At 40.2% G+C, this 14,945-nt stretch overlaps 1 protein-coding gene across 3 annotated transcripts in view; it reads right to left on the bottom strand.

Moving 5' to 3' along the window:
- Positions 1-14,945, bottom strand: part of si:dkey-91i10.2 (uncharacterized protein LOC555224 homolog) — an 84,814-nt gene that overhangs the window by 19,999 nt on the left and 49,870 nt on the right. For all 3 annotated transcript variants that reach the window (XM_047369856.1, XM_047369855.1, XM_047369857.1), the window contains exon 2: positions 1,921-2,072. The gene's annotated coding sequence lies outside the window, so the exon portion shown is untranslated. The remainder of the gene's footprint in view (positions 1-1,920; positions 2,073-14,945) is intronic.

Below are 14,945 nucleotides of genomic sequence, written 5' to 3'. Positions count from 1 at the left end.
ACCCTGATCTCCATATCACTACATTAGAGATTAAAACAAATGATGAAACAAGCCTTATGATGAATTTATTATGACTGTCTCTATTGGTTTAATAGATCTATTTTATAATAGGTTTATAAGTGGATCCCTATCTTTCCTTTGCTGCTAGAAGATGCTGTAAAGCGTACAGGTTATCATTATGTTTAATAGGCAGAGAGAAGAAAAACCATTAATATGTGGAATTTGGTTTGAGTGCAGCTCAGTATCTCTGTGCTTCTCTGCCTTTCTCCAGCTGAATTTTAAACCAGCATAACTGCTTCCTGGAGGTCTGTGCTCTCCACGCTCCCTCCTGTCACTGCAGTTAACTGGGGAATAACTCATCCGCACCAGCAGGGCAGTATATCATCCACCATGTCCCAGCAGGGGCATGGGCTCATTTCTTGGGACAGGATTCTAGAGTCCATGAAAAAGAAATAAATCTTTAAGGTGTTTGAATGTGGCATTAGAGTGACCATAACAAAAAACTCTAAAATCTGTTTCTGAATCTGTACATTAAGACTGATTTGTGGATACTCTTTATACTGCATACAGTGACATTTTAGACACCAGCCTGCCACCAAAGATAATCTTCCATTTTAAACCTTGACCATAAAGACATAATTAATGTTGGATTAACTTTAATTGAAAACTATTCTGTTTTTGCACTCTCAACGTTCCATAAAAAGTACACAAAGGAAATTCACAGAAATAAGGTTTACATGTATACAGTATATTTTGTTGTGTTATAACCACAAACATCTACGTATGTTTTGATAGACCAATAGTGCATAATTATGAAGTGAACGGAAACTGCTATATGGTTTATGTTTTTTTCACAAGTACAAATCTGAAAAGTGTGGCGTGTGATTATCCAACCCCCTTTAGTTTGATACTTCTACATGAAATTCAGTGCAACCAAATTACCAATCTACTAATCAGAATACAAATTGGTAAAAACCCAGTTTAAATCCAGCTGTTCTGTGAAGGCCTCAGAGATTTGTTGAAGAACACTAGCAAACAAACAGCATCATGAAGACCTATGAACACAGCAGGCAGGTTAGGTTAGATTATAAAATAGTGTCCCAAACTTTGAACAACTCATGAAGCTGTTCAATCCATCATCCGAACATGAAAAGATTGTGGCATAAATCTAGGCCTACCACAGTATGGCTGTCCAGCCAAACTGATAGGCCAGGCAACGAAGGCATTACTCAGAGAAGCAGCCAAGATGACAGGGACAGTTTCAGTCTCAAGGTGTGCAAAGCTGACTAAAAACTCATAGCTGCTTTTACAGAGAAAGGTGGTTTTACAAAATATTGGACTGAACACAACTGCACTCCACAGGTCTTAGATTTTCATTTGTAAAAAAAATGTAAAAACCATTGTATGCACTACATTGTTAGTCTAAAATCCTAACAAAATACATTGAATTCTGTTGCTGCAACGTGACAAAATGTGAAAACCTTAAGGGGTATAAATACCCCTTTAATGCAATACTTCTTTTATTTAAACCAAGACAAAAATTAATCATAGCTTTTAACAACCAATATATTCTGTCTTCTGTTTCTCTTTTTATTTATATTTAAGTTTGCAACTGTAGTAATAAGCCTTCGTCAGTGTAACAAAAGTTGTTAATGTTGTTTAAAGCTCTTCTAACTGCATCTGTATGTGCATCTTTTAAATGAGTGTTTATGTTTGTATGCAGACATCACTTTGTGAGCCAGAATATAAGTCATTTTCTGGATCTTGCTATCAGCACATCTCATCACGTCTCAGATTGGCCAGAGGTTATTGAGCAGCGAGCATTATGTTGCAGGGGTCATGTTTGCTGATGAGTCCTCCTTTAGCTGCATGAAGCTTCTGCAGCTATTGGCATTATGCAGTCCAATCTGTTAAACTTACCCCATTTTAATTAATCCTCTGTACTTCTTATGTTGTCCAGCAGGTCATTGACTCAGATCCCAGTGCACCCAGCTTCCTCTTCTCGGTCTCCCCTTTCACTATTCAGTGATCTACCTGGAACCTCTATCGAGCCTGACAGATGTGGCCCAGAGCTAGATGAAGAAAGAAAAAAAGGAGGGGATGGCATCAATAAATGAGCTGTTATTTCTGCATATAATACAAAACTGTTACAGTTCAGGCAATAACATTGACAAGTACTGCTGCTCTTATCTCTGTGAGTAATGACAGTGACACAATGTGCAGCACAGACACAAGGGTAGAATAGCAAACGTCTCCTGATACTGTAAAACAAACCCTGTCCTCCATTTTCTGATTCAATTAGATGCTGAGTCAATTACATAATTAGTGTTCCTCTGTCAGGAGAGACAAGCGTACAGTGTTACACACATCCCAAAAACCTCACTCAGTACGTGTGTCAGCAGACGTTTAGACGTTCCTAGAAAACACACTAAACAAAACAAGGAAGTATTTTCACATTGAATTTAAAATGAGAACCTAGTTTACAGTGCTAGTTTACAACCTGGAAATAAAATGGATTGTTTGAGAGTTTGCTCCATTTCATTTTTTACAGAATATGCCCCCAACTTTGAAATTGTAAACAGCAAATAGGACAAAATAACAGAAAGCCCCAGGGTGCATAACTGTTCATCCACCTCCTCTAGAGTCAGTACTTTGTAGAGCCATCAGTAAACACATCATACAAAGCACCACTAGGTCACGCTGACAACAATGTTCTTTAGTGTCTATGCTGCTAATGGGGGAATAAGACTCAAGAATCAATGAGGTGTTTAAATTAAACACAGAAGAAGGTGAGATACAAGACGCTTTACAAAAGGAAACTGTATTATCACCGAGACATGTCAAGACATGCCTGTGGTTCATTCCGGCTGCAGGAAAGCGAGAGAGAGCCAGACTGACCAGGAGTTAAGCAAAGATTCTGGTTTAATCAATTTGAGCTTTCAACCCCTCTGCTGTAAAACATGGTGAGAAGTTTGGAAATCTTACAGTTAAAGCATGGATCTAAATTATTTATAATATACACAAATTTTTGCCAAGCCAAGTTAAGAAGTGATCTTTGTGAACATTTTCTCTTTGTTTTTCAATAACACTAAGGACTTGATTTACAACAATTTCTCTCTCACACTTTTCATATTATAGTTCTTTAAGAGCAATCAGAATCATCTAAAAGCAGTACAGGCAAGTCAAAGGTTTATAAAAACAAACAAAAAAAATTGCCACAAAATTCCGATTTGTGCCTCTCTAATCCTGGTTGATCAGTAAGACTCATGCCGACTGCAGAAGGTAAATTCTTATTAACGTTTTCCCTCAATAAAGAGAAAGGTCAACTGTTTCAAAGTTAAGGAAAAGCACAGGCACTCACAACCAGAAGTGTGCATCTTTGTCTTATGGTAATGTTTGTAACAAACTATGGCAACAAGCTATCAGAGTTTAGCATGGCTGGTGGTAAAATAAACAGCTAAACGCAGGGCGGTGGAGTGAGTCTTGTACCTATGCTCGCGGGTTAGCGTATACATATATATTTATACATACATACACATATATAAACCACTAAGTTGTTTGTAAAAGAAAAAAAAGAGTGTGGTCCTAGTGCTCAAAAAAGAGAAATAGCACCAACTTGTCTGGAGAAACAAGTTACCAAATCGACTCCAGCGTATGAAGTTACACAACAGCGTGTCAACATTTTTTTAAAAGACACATAAAAAGAAAAAAGCAATAACAATAAAAAACCTAGCTCATCCTACCTCACTTAAACACTTCCCTCTCCACTAACATCTTTATCCACCTCTTCTGTATCTGTCATCTACATAAGAAAAGCAACCAAGGCTGAGATAACGTGATTCCTGATGGTCCTTCCCTTCTCATGGGGTGTTGGGATCGAATATGCTGTATCTGCATCATCCTAAGCTTTGACAAGTAGCTGTCACAAAGAAATGAACCCTCCACCTCTCCCTCCTCCATCCCTGGAGTGCCAAGTGACTGACAAGGGCCTCCAGTAGATCCTCCCCGTATTCCCACGCACGCTGCTGCTCCTCCTTGACACAGAAGATCAAACTCATGTCTTCCATATTTTATTTACTGAAAAAAAGACTTTTAGCTCTTAAAATTTAAGCAATATTTCCTCTCAACTTTGCACTGTGTGCATCGGTAGGAGAGAGAATAACCTCACTCTGACAATTCCACTGAAACTGACAGGGTTTACAGAAACTTCTCATCAGGACTGACTGAAGCAACCCATTTATTTGGAACTTTTTTTTCTTTTCAACCCAGCCCACGTTTTTAAATCACTGAGCCAGTTTGCCATTGTTCCGGCCCGCTTCATCCATCTTTCCGCTCCCTCTGAAACTATGCAGGAGGCTTTTCGAGGAGGCTGTGCTGGGTGTCTATTAGTGATCTCTGTGTGTGTGTGTGTGTGTGTGTGTGTGTCGAAAGCTGAATGTCTTTCACATCCTGCAAAGTAGTAGAAGAGGTGAAAATAATGTGCGCCGTAGTTGTTGACAGCTTTGGTGTTCCCAACAGATATGCAGTGCTCGTTTGGTCTGCTGCTGAGTGTGTTTTCTTGTGAGTGTCTGTCTGGAAGTCTCTCAGGTTTTTCCACATCTTCACACTTCATGGTTGTATTTCCTCAAGATAACATCACTGCATTTTTGTTTAGGAGTTAATATATTCTGGCTATTTGGCTTTGATTCATCCATAAAATGCTGAGAAGACTTGATGAAAACAATAAAAGAAGACTATCAGTTATAAACAACGTAATTAGAATTTTAGAACATCCACAACAAAAATTGAATGCATTCATTGTGAAAAGGCACAGTATCTTTGTGATTATTTCCGTACTTTAACATAAGCAAATTTTACTAAAAAATAAGCTAAAATCATGAAAACATAAACAGACTTCCTTGATGATAATTTGTCAACAATTATGTAAATATTGCATACAGCAAAACGTTGAGAAATATTAAAATTAACAAGGTAGACAGCTAGTTTTGGAAGTGGAAATATTTAGTTTATTACAGCATACATATACATACTTATAGCATACATTTCTGTATTGATGTAATCTTTAAATTCAACATGACCAAAAGTCAAATGAAGGTCTTACTGAAAGTAGTTATCCACAGTTCTTCTTTAAACAGCTTGGTTCCAAAGAACTAAAAGCTTATTGAACATGGGAGACGCTATCTGTTGTTTTTGGAACATCGCTGTAAACAAATTTAAATATATGAGAAAGGATGACATTGTGCACACAGGCAGAGGCTTCAATAAAGCCAGCCAGTCAGAGAGCAGTGAAATTGCAGGTCTTTCATAAAGGGATTCTTCAAAATTGAGAAAATGAGTTATGCGTGACGTAATTAGTAGGTGATCACTTTGGTATGTCTAGCTCAGATGTTGTTCAAGATGCTTTACGGAAAATTCACAGAAAATTACTGCAGCTAAAGTGAAACATAATTAAAGGTATTACAACTACGGATAGTATATGATAGAATGAAAAGGGAGGAGCTATGCTACTGTGTGAGGAAGTTGGATGTAGCGGAAATGTATGTAGGACATGTACAAGGATAGTGAGACAGTGGTGAGGTGTGTGGTAGGAGTGAAAGATAAACTCAAAATGGACCTGTAATTACATCAGTGATAAGCTGTGCTTCTTGTTTGCAAGGTGACAGACAGGCTGTCAAATAGGGTCAGGTAGGACACTCTAAAACTGCTATTATTTCATTTTATTTTTTGAACCTAATGCTGGGTCAGTGCTATTTATACAGTAGTTGGGTAGCTTTAACAAAACATTGGGCCAATAATTGTTTAGTAAGACAAGAAAGCAGAATAAGGCATTTTTGAACTATACAACGACTTGATCAGACATGGCTGACCATCCTTTATAGGATGAAATAAGTTGGTAAGATGGTATAATTTTGCTGTATAATAATGTTAATGTCAGTGGGTGGGTTAATAACTTCAGTCCACATTAAGAACCAGTTTGTTCACTTAATCCAACATTAGTCTTTTACCTGCTAAGTAGTTAGCATAAGCTAGTCTTAGTTATGCTCAAAATTAATAGTTTGACCATAAAGTCAATAAAGACAGGCAATAGCTTATTAAGTGTATTATACCGAGTATGAATTTTGTTATGCAAATGTGGTCTTTGTCAATCAAACTCTTCAAATTATGAAGTCAGTCAGTCAGTCATTTTCTACCGCGTCTTCCATATTGGGTCACGGGGAAGCTGGTGCCTATCTCCAGCAGTCTATGGGCGGGAGGCAGGGTACAACCTGGACAGGTCGCCAGTCCATTGCAGCAAATGATGAAGTCTTTACCTTTATTTGTTTTTTAAATCAAGTTATTGTTTTATGCAGAATCAAACTAAACATTACAAACTTTTGTTTTACTCCAGTGAGACTTGACCTACTTTAGGATTAATTCGGCAAAAAAGTATCTGACCATGTTTGGGCAATTGTAGATAAAAAAAAACCTGACTCGACCCTCACCTTAATACACATGCACTATTCAAACAGAGAGCGCTCAAAAAGGAAAACACATATATTAAAGGTGTTACCGAACTTTATGTAGCACAGAATTCACTTACCTCTTCTTGTTTACATGCGCAACAAATGTTTTCAATATGCCAACATGCATGGCAAGACAGAAAACAGTGACTGCGGCTAAGGTCTTGTCCACACGGAGATGAAAATGATAGTTTCAAAAACAATTTTCGTAAAGACAGCACCATATTAGAAAAATGTGCATTCACACAAGAGCACGCAGCATCACTGAAAAAGTTTTAGTATGTTGGCCGAGCCCATTAGGCACTGTGACTACCACAGAAGCACACCAGAAACAATCGACAAAAACCCCAGGCATGTGCAGAGAACTCATGCAAGGTAAACACAGCGACATGGCAACAAAAAGGAACAATCGAGCTTCGAAATAAAGCTTTATCAGGACTGGTGATGTGGTCATGGTTGTAGAAGAGAAGCAGTAGAATTTGATGTAGCAAAGCCAGCTTTTGCCTTAGTATGAAGGTAACACTGAATGGCAAAATGTTTGCTGTTCTTGTTAAAGTGAGGTGGATGCGAGTTACAATGAGGTGGAGCCACGACGTCAACATTTCAGAAAAAACACGTTCTGCGTGTGCACACGGAAACACAAAACCAGCGTTTTTAAATTTTTATACTCTTTGCATTTTTGGTCTCCCAGAACAATGGATTCATGTGAACACAACACCTAAACAACAAAATACCTTTGCGGTTTACACCTAAGCTCTATTGAAGCTTTATTGAAAAGAAGCACTCTTAAAACAAAGAAAAGATCAACCAAACACATGTTTTCTTACTTTTTGTATAGTTTGTATAACTTTAAATACCAGGATCCAGGTGCACAAAAGACTAAGCATTCTTTATCACCACAGTGCCTTGTGAAAGTACTCGGCCCCCTTGAACTGGTCAACCTCTTGCCAAATTTCAGGCTTCAAACATAAAGATATAGAATTCTAATTTTTTGTGAAGAATCAACAAGTGGGACATAATCGTGAAGTGGAATGAAATTTATTGGATGTGTCAAACGTTTTTAACAAATAAAAAACTGAAAAGTGGGGCATGCATTATTATTCGGCCCCTTTACTTTCAGTGCAGCAAACTCACTCCAGAAGTTCAGTGAGGATCTCTGAATGATCCAATGTTGTCCCAAATGACTGATGATGATAAATAGAATCCACCTGTGTGTAATCAAGTCTTTGTATAAATGCACCTGCTCTGTGATAGTCTCAGGGTTCTGTTCAAAGCGCAGAGAGCATCATGAAGACCAAGGAACACACCAGGCAGGTCCGAGATACTGTTGTGGAGAAGTTTAAAACCAGATTTGGATACAAAAAGATTTCCCTAGCTTTAAACAACCCAATTATATTGAAATGGAAGGAGTATCAGACCACTGCAAATCTACCAAGACACAGCCGTCCCTCTAAACTCTCATCTCGAACAAGGAGAAGACTGATCAAAGATGCAGCCAAGAGCCCTATGATCACTCTGGATGAACTGCAAAGATCTACAACTGAGGTGGGAGAGTCTGTCCATAGGACAACAATCAGTCGTACACTGCACAAATCTGGCCTTTATGGAAGAGTGGCAAGAAGAAAGCCATTTCTCAAAGATATCCATAAAGAGTCTTGTTTAAAGTCTGCCACAAGCCACCTGGGAGACACACAAAACATGTGGAAGAAGGTGCTCTGGTCAGATGAAACCAAAATCGAACTGTTTGGCCACAATGCAAAACGATATGTTTGGCGTAAAAGCAACACAGCTCATCACCCTGAACACACCATCCCCATTGTCAAACATGGTGGTGGCAGCATCATGGTTTGGGCCTGCTTTTCGTCAGCAGGGACAGGGAAGATGGTCAAAATTGATGGGAAGATGGATGGGGCCAAATACAGGACCATTCTGGAAGAAAACCTGTTGGAGTCTGCAAGAGACCTGAGACTGGGACGGAGATTTATCTTCCAACAAGACAATGATCCAAAACAAAGCCAAATCTACAATGGAATGGTTCACAAATAAACGTATCCAGGTGTTGGAATGGCCAAGTCAAAGTCCAGACCTGAATCCAATTGAGAATCTGTGGAAAGAGCTGAAGACTGCTGTTCACGAACGCTCTCCATCCAACCTCACTGAGCTCCAGCTGTTTTGCAAGGAGGAATGGGCAAGAATTTCAGTCTTGCGATGTGCAAAACTGATAGAGACAAACCCCAAGCGACTTGCAGCTGTAATTGCAGCAAAGGGTGGCGCTACAAAGTATTAACGCAAGGGGGCCGAATAATATTGCACACCCACTTTTCAGTTTTTTATTTGTTAAAAAATTGGACACATCCAATAGATTTCATTCCACTTCACGATTGTGTCCCACTTGTTGATTCTTCACAAAAAATAGAATTTTATATCTATATGTTTGAAGCCTGAAATGTGGCAAGAGGTTGACCAGTTCAAGGGGGCCGAGTACTTTCGCAAGGCACTGTATATAAGGTAGTCAAATGGATAGAATACAGTATCTACAGCCCCCCCAAACTAACTTGACATTAATATGTTCGGCTCCTGCCAGAGAGTGCTGCGGTTCAGCAGGTGTCAGCGTGAGACTCTGTGATATTAGAGAGACAGGCAGACTATGTTGGCACAGCTAGAGATCCCAGCAGGAAGGTGGCAGACATGTAGGAGCAAGCTGGAGGATGGGGAGGACACTCAGTCGGATTAAAAAAGATCAAGATTTTTTGTCCTATTTCCACCGTTTAGGACTCCAGTCAATAATTGCTTTTGGATTTAAAACTCAAACAGATTTGATCATTTCCTGAGTCGCTAAATCTGAAATATGTGTTTGTCATTGTAAGTGGGAATTTTTGGGAACCAGTGACTAAATTCTTCTCATTCACTATGGAGTGCACAGCTAGATATTAATGTGCTTGTTGCTGTCCTCCTATTCAACACTGCTTTACATCTGGAGAATAGCAGTGTCAGGTTCTGAAAAGCAGACACGAGTAAAACCAAGAAGGCAGGGTCAACATTTTTCATTGCAGTGTCAATCAAGACAAAGTACTGTGTTGTTGTAGTCTTACAAATTAGTCGGTCATGACATGGTGATTGCCCCTCAGTGTGTAAAAGAAGAAGGCATACTGCTGCCAACACACTATGCACAAGCATGCAGCCTCCACTAAAGGTACGGCTCCAACCCGGACGCCTGCTGTGATATTTCACGGCTCTAAAGACTCAGACCAGCGGCTTTACTCTGAAACACGGCTGCCTGGTTTCATTTTATGAGCCCCCTGAAGCAACAATAACTACCACCTGCCACAACAATGACTTACACTGTGGCTCTAAAGAGAGCAAAGTGTAGATGTAAGGCAGTCAGGTGTAATAAGACGGTTTGACAAGTGATGGAAGAGCTCTGAAGTCTTAATCAAACGCAATATAACTACTATAGCTGCCAGTACAATGGTTATAGATTCTAATAAAGTTATTTTCTTCTCTAAAGGCCCCAAAATTAATTGCCGTTGTATTTCTACTCAAATATGTGCCAAGACAGCAGCATGCTCCAAAAATACTGGTAAACATTTTCAGAAGTCTTTCACTGCAGGAGCATTATATCCCAGAGATACATTATGAAATAATTGTTCCCTTTCAGTTGATTTACTCAGTACAACACATGTCCTTCAACCAGGACACGAGGGGCGTGTCCAGTCTATCTTCCTAAGGTTATACCTTTGGACTACAGCTCCATGACAAGAGAGCTTTCTAGTTTTTGTCCACATCCTTTTGCATCTGAGGAACAAAGGAGGTTGTGTGATCAATTGTTTGTGTGTGTTGCTAACCCAGCAAGGTGGAAAGCTCTGTCCAGACAGAGACTCTCCCACTGGATTTTGGAGGCCATTTCTCTAGCTTACAGCAGCAGGGGTCTCCCGAAGCCCCATGGAGTCAGGGCTCACTCCAACAGAGGCGTAGCGACTTCTTGGGCCCTATTTAGAACGGTGCCCATGAGTAACCTTTGTGCTGCATTTGTACAGTTTTAACGTTTAGATGTGCCAGTCCCTTCTGTGGCTCACTCAGTTTTGTTTTTTTTTTGTGTTTTTTTAAACCGTGTCCTGTCCATCAGAGTAGCGCCCAGAATTGTTGTCTGAGTGCCAAGAAAAAGCCCAACAGATTTACTTTCACAAGTGGAGCATTACAACTAACGCTTTAAAGCTCTGCTTGATTTTTATAAAAGAAACTTTATTCAAATTGCTTTGGAATTATTTTAATTGTTACGGACATGGAGACAGAAACGAAAAGGAACAAAATAAGAAGCACGAAAGAGGGAGAGGTGAGGCAAAAAGGAAAAGGGAAGAGAGGGATAAAAGAATGGAGGAGAGAAAGATTAAATATATATATAGCTCAATATAGAACATTTGAGTATTTGTTAAGACCTGAATCTAAACACCTGTGGGTCTAAGTGTGAGCATAATTGTGTCTACAAGGCTATAGTGAGTGTGAGGAGCCACAGACCTGCCCCTCTGGACCCCGACAGAAAAGGAAAACCATAGCTGGGATTACTGCAACCCTCCCAGAGAAGAACAGGTGAGAGTCCCAGGGGAACCACCCAGCAGCCACAGTGCAGAAGCCCCAGGGAGCTGCAGCGATGATCTTTGTGATGTATCAAGAGCCACGGTATCCAGGGTAATGTCAGCATACCACCAAGAAGGATGAACCACATCCAACAGGATTAACTGTGGACGCAAGAGGAAGCTGTCTGAAAGGGATGTTCGGGTGCTAACCCGGATTGTATCCAAAAAACATAAAACCACAGCTGCCCAAATCACGGCAGAATTAAATGTGCACCTCAACTCTCCTGTTTCCACCAAAACTGTCCGTCAGGAGCTCCACAGGGTCAATATACACGGCCGGGCTGCTATAGCCAAACCTTTGGTCACTCATGCCAATGCCAAACGTCGGTTTCAATGGTGCAAGGAGCGCAAATCTTGGGCTGTGGACAATGTGAAACATGCATGTTCTCTGATGAGTCCACCTTTACTGTTTTCCCCACATCCAGGAGAGTTACGGTGTGGAGAAGCCCCAAAGAAGCGTACCACCCAGACTGTTGCATGCCCAGAGTGAAGCATGGGGGTGGATCAGTGATGGTTTGGGCTGCCATATCATGGCATTCCCTTGACCCAATACTTGTGCTAGAAGGGCGCGTCACTGCCAAGGACTACCGAACCATTCTTGAGGACCATGTGCATCCAATGGTCCAAACATTGTATCCTGAAGGCGGTGCCGTGTATCAGGATGACAATGCACCAATACACACAGCAAGACTGGTGAAATATTGGTTTGATGAACATGAAAGTGAAGTTGAACATCTCCCATGGCCTGCACAGTCACCAGATCTAAATATTATTGAGCCACTTTGGGGTGTTTTGGAGGAGCGAGTCAGGAAACGTTTTCCTCCACCAGTATCACGTAGTGACCTGGCCACTATCCAGCAAGAAGAATGGCTTAAAATCCCTCTGACCACTGTGCAGGACTTGTATATGTCATTCCCAAGATGAATTGACGCTGTATTGGCCGCAAAAGGAGGCCCTACACCATACTAATAAATTATTGTGGTCTAAAACCAGGTGTTTCAGTTTCATTGTCCAACCCCTGTATATGCATAACATTACGTTTTGCTAAATAATTTGTGCCAATGGTTGCGTAAATTTATGATTTACTTTTAAAGTTGATCAGAATTTATAGGAACTTTTAATTTCTATTGCATGACTGTTTCTCTGTTTAATTTAATTCAATTCAGTTTATTTATTTAGCGCCAATTCACAACACCTGTTGTCTCAAGGCAGGTACATACATTCCAATTAATCTTAACCATTGAACAGTGCAGTCAGATTCAGTTATTTATTCAAATTGGATAAAAAATTTTCTATCTAAGGAAACACAGCAGATTGCATCAAGTCAGAGATTTGTAGCAGTCACTCCTCCTGGATGAGCATGTAGAGACAGTGGACAGTCACTGGCGTTGACTTTGCAGCAATTCCTCATACTGAGCATGCATGTAGCGACAGTGGAGAGGAAAAACTACCTTTTAACAGGAAGAAACCTCCAGCAGAACCAGGCTCAGTGTGAGCGGCCATCTGCCACAACCAACTGGGGATTTGAGAGAACAGAGCAAAGACACAAAAAGAACACAGAAGCACTGATCCATGAATACTTTCTACGGGAAGGAAAAGTAAATGTTAATGGATGTAGCTCCTTTAGTCGTTTCATCTAGAAAGAAAGAACAGATAAACTCTGAGCCAGTTTTCAAGGTCAGAGTCTGAAAGAAAGCACATAGAGTTAGTCACAGTAGAAGCTCAGTCAGTAGCTATGTCTAGGAGAGAGAAGGGGTTAAACACTGAAAGACAGGGCCATGTGGATCATCAGTAGAGGGTGAGCATTAAGTTGTTGCCAGCAAAAGTTTGGACAATGACCCCCTCCAGAAAGGTGTCACAGGTAGACACAGAGTAAGGCCAGGTGTAGCTTCTAGGAAGAGAAAAGATCATTATAAATATGGCATTACATTGAGACCAACTATTTTAGTCACTTTTCTAAAAGGGAAAGAAAGGAATACATGTGAGGCGCATGTGTGCGGCACTTCATAAGTCAGGTAATGGCTATATTAAAATAGCCACTTGTCTACATTTTCTGTAACCTACATGTAGAGAAGTCATCAAAATTTTTACAAACTACCTAATTTTTTGGGAAAACCTTTTCCTACCATTACAAATGCAAATGATAGGAGTTTCCTAAGCGCAACCCAGACTTTACCTACAATTGTGTTCTATTTTCTCATGAGAAGCCAAGATAGAGTTTTTCAGCAACATACACCTCAGATGGGTCTTGTACAGTACAGACCAAACGTTTGGACACACCTTCTCATTCAAAGAGTTTTCTTTATTTTCATGACTATGAATATTGTAGCTTCACACTGAAGGCATCAAAACTATGAATTAACACATGTGGAATTATATACTGAACAAATGAAACAACTGAAAATATGTCTTATATTCCAGATTCTTCACCTTTTGCTTTGATTACTGCTCCCCACATTCTTGGCATTCTGTTGATGAGCTTCAAGAGGTAGTCACCTGAAATGGTTTTCCAACAGTCTTGAAGGAGTTCCCAGAGATGCTTAGCACTTGTTGGCCCTTTTGGTTTCTCTCTGTGGTCCAGCTCACCCCAAACCATCTAAATTTTTAATAAATCCCCAACAGTGTCACCAGCAAAGCGCCCCACACCATCACACCTCCTCCTCCATGCTTCACGGTGGGAACCAGGCATGTAGAGTCCATCCGTTCACCTCTTCTGCGTCGCACAAAGACACGGTGGTTGGAACCAAAGATCTCAAACTTGGACTCATCAAACCAAAGCACAGATTTCCACTGGTCTGATGTCCATTCCTTGTGTTCTTTAGCCCAAACAAGTCTCTTCTGCTTGTTGCCTGTCCTCAGTAGTGGTTTCCTAGCAGCTATTTTACCATGAAGGCCTGATTCACACAGTCTCCTCTTAACAGTTGTTCTAGAGATGTGTCTGCTGCTAGAACTCTGCGTGGCATTGACCTGTTCTCAAATCTGAGCTGCTGTTAACCTGCGATTTCTGAGGCTGGTGACTCGGATGAACTTATCGTCCGCAGCAGAGGTGACTTTTGGTCTTCCTTTCCTGGGGCGGTCTTCGTGTGAGTTTCTTTGTAGCGCTTGATGGTTTTTGCGACTGCACTTGGGGACACTTTCAAAGTTTTCCCAATTGTTCGGACTGACTTACCTTCATTTCTTAAAGTAATGATGGCCACTCGTTTTTCTTTACTTAGCTGCTTTTTTCTTGCCATAATACAAATTCTAACAGTCTATTCAGTAGGACTATCAGCTGTGTACTGTATCCACCTCCTGCACAACACAACTGATGGTCCCAACCCCATTTATATGGCTTGAAATCCCACTTATTAAACCTGACAGGGCACACCTGTGAAGTGAAAACCACTTCAGGTGACTACCTCTTGAAGCTCATCAACAGAATGCCAAGAGTGTGCGGAGCAGTAATCAAAGCAAAAGGTGGCTACTTTGAAGAACCTTGAATATAAGACATATTTTCTGTTGTTTCAACGTTTTTGTTCAGTATATAATTCCACGTGTTAATTCATAATTTTGATGCCTTCAGTATGAAGCAACAATATTCATAGTCATGAAAATAAAGACAACTCTTTGAATGAGAAGGTGTGTCCAAATTTCTGGTCTGTACTGTATGTAACAAAGAAAAAAGCACCTGTTTCTCATTGTGAAGTTTGGTGGAGGATCTTTGATTCTGCGGGTTCCATTTCTATAAAGGTCCTCTGAATCTTATAAACTCTTGTAAGCACCATGGGATTTCAAATTATTTCTTAATTTTATTTTATTTCTTAACATAGGA

The sequence above is a fragment of the Girardinichthys multiradiatus genome, chromosome 7 (genome assembly GCF_021462225.1).
Source record: "Girardinichthys multiradiatus isolate DD_20200921_A chromosome 7, DD_fGirMul_XY1, whole genome shotgun sequence".
NCBI lineage: Eukaryota > Metazoa > Chordata > Actinopteri > Cyprinodontiformes > Goodeidae > Girardinichthys > Girardinichthys multiradiatus.
Note: the sequence above shows the minus strand (reverse complement) of the source record. Positions and strands in the feature narration are given on the sequence as shown.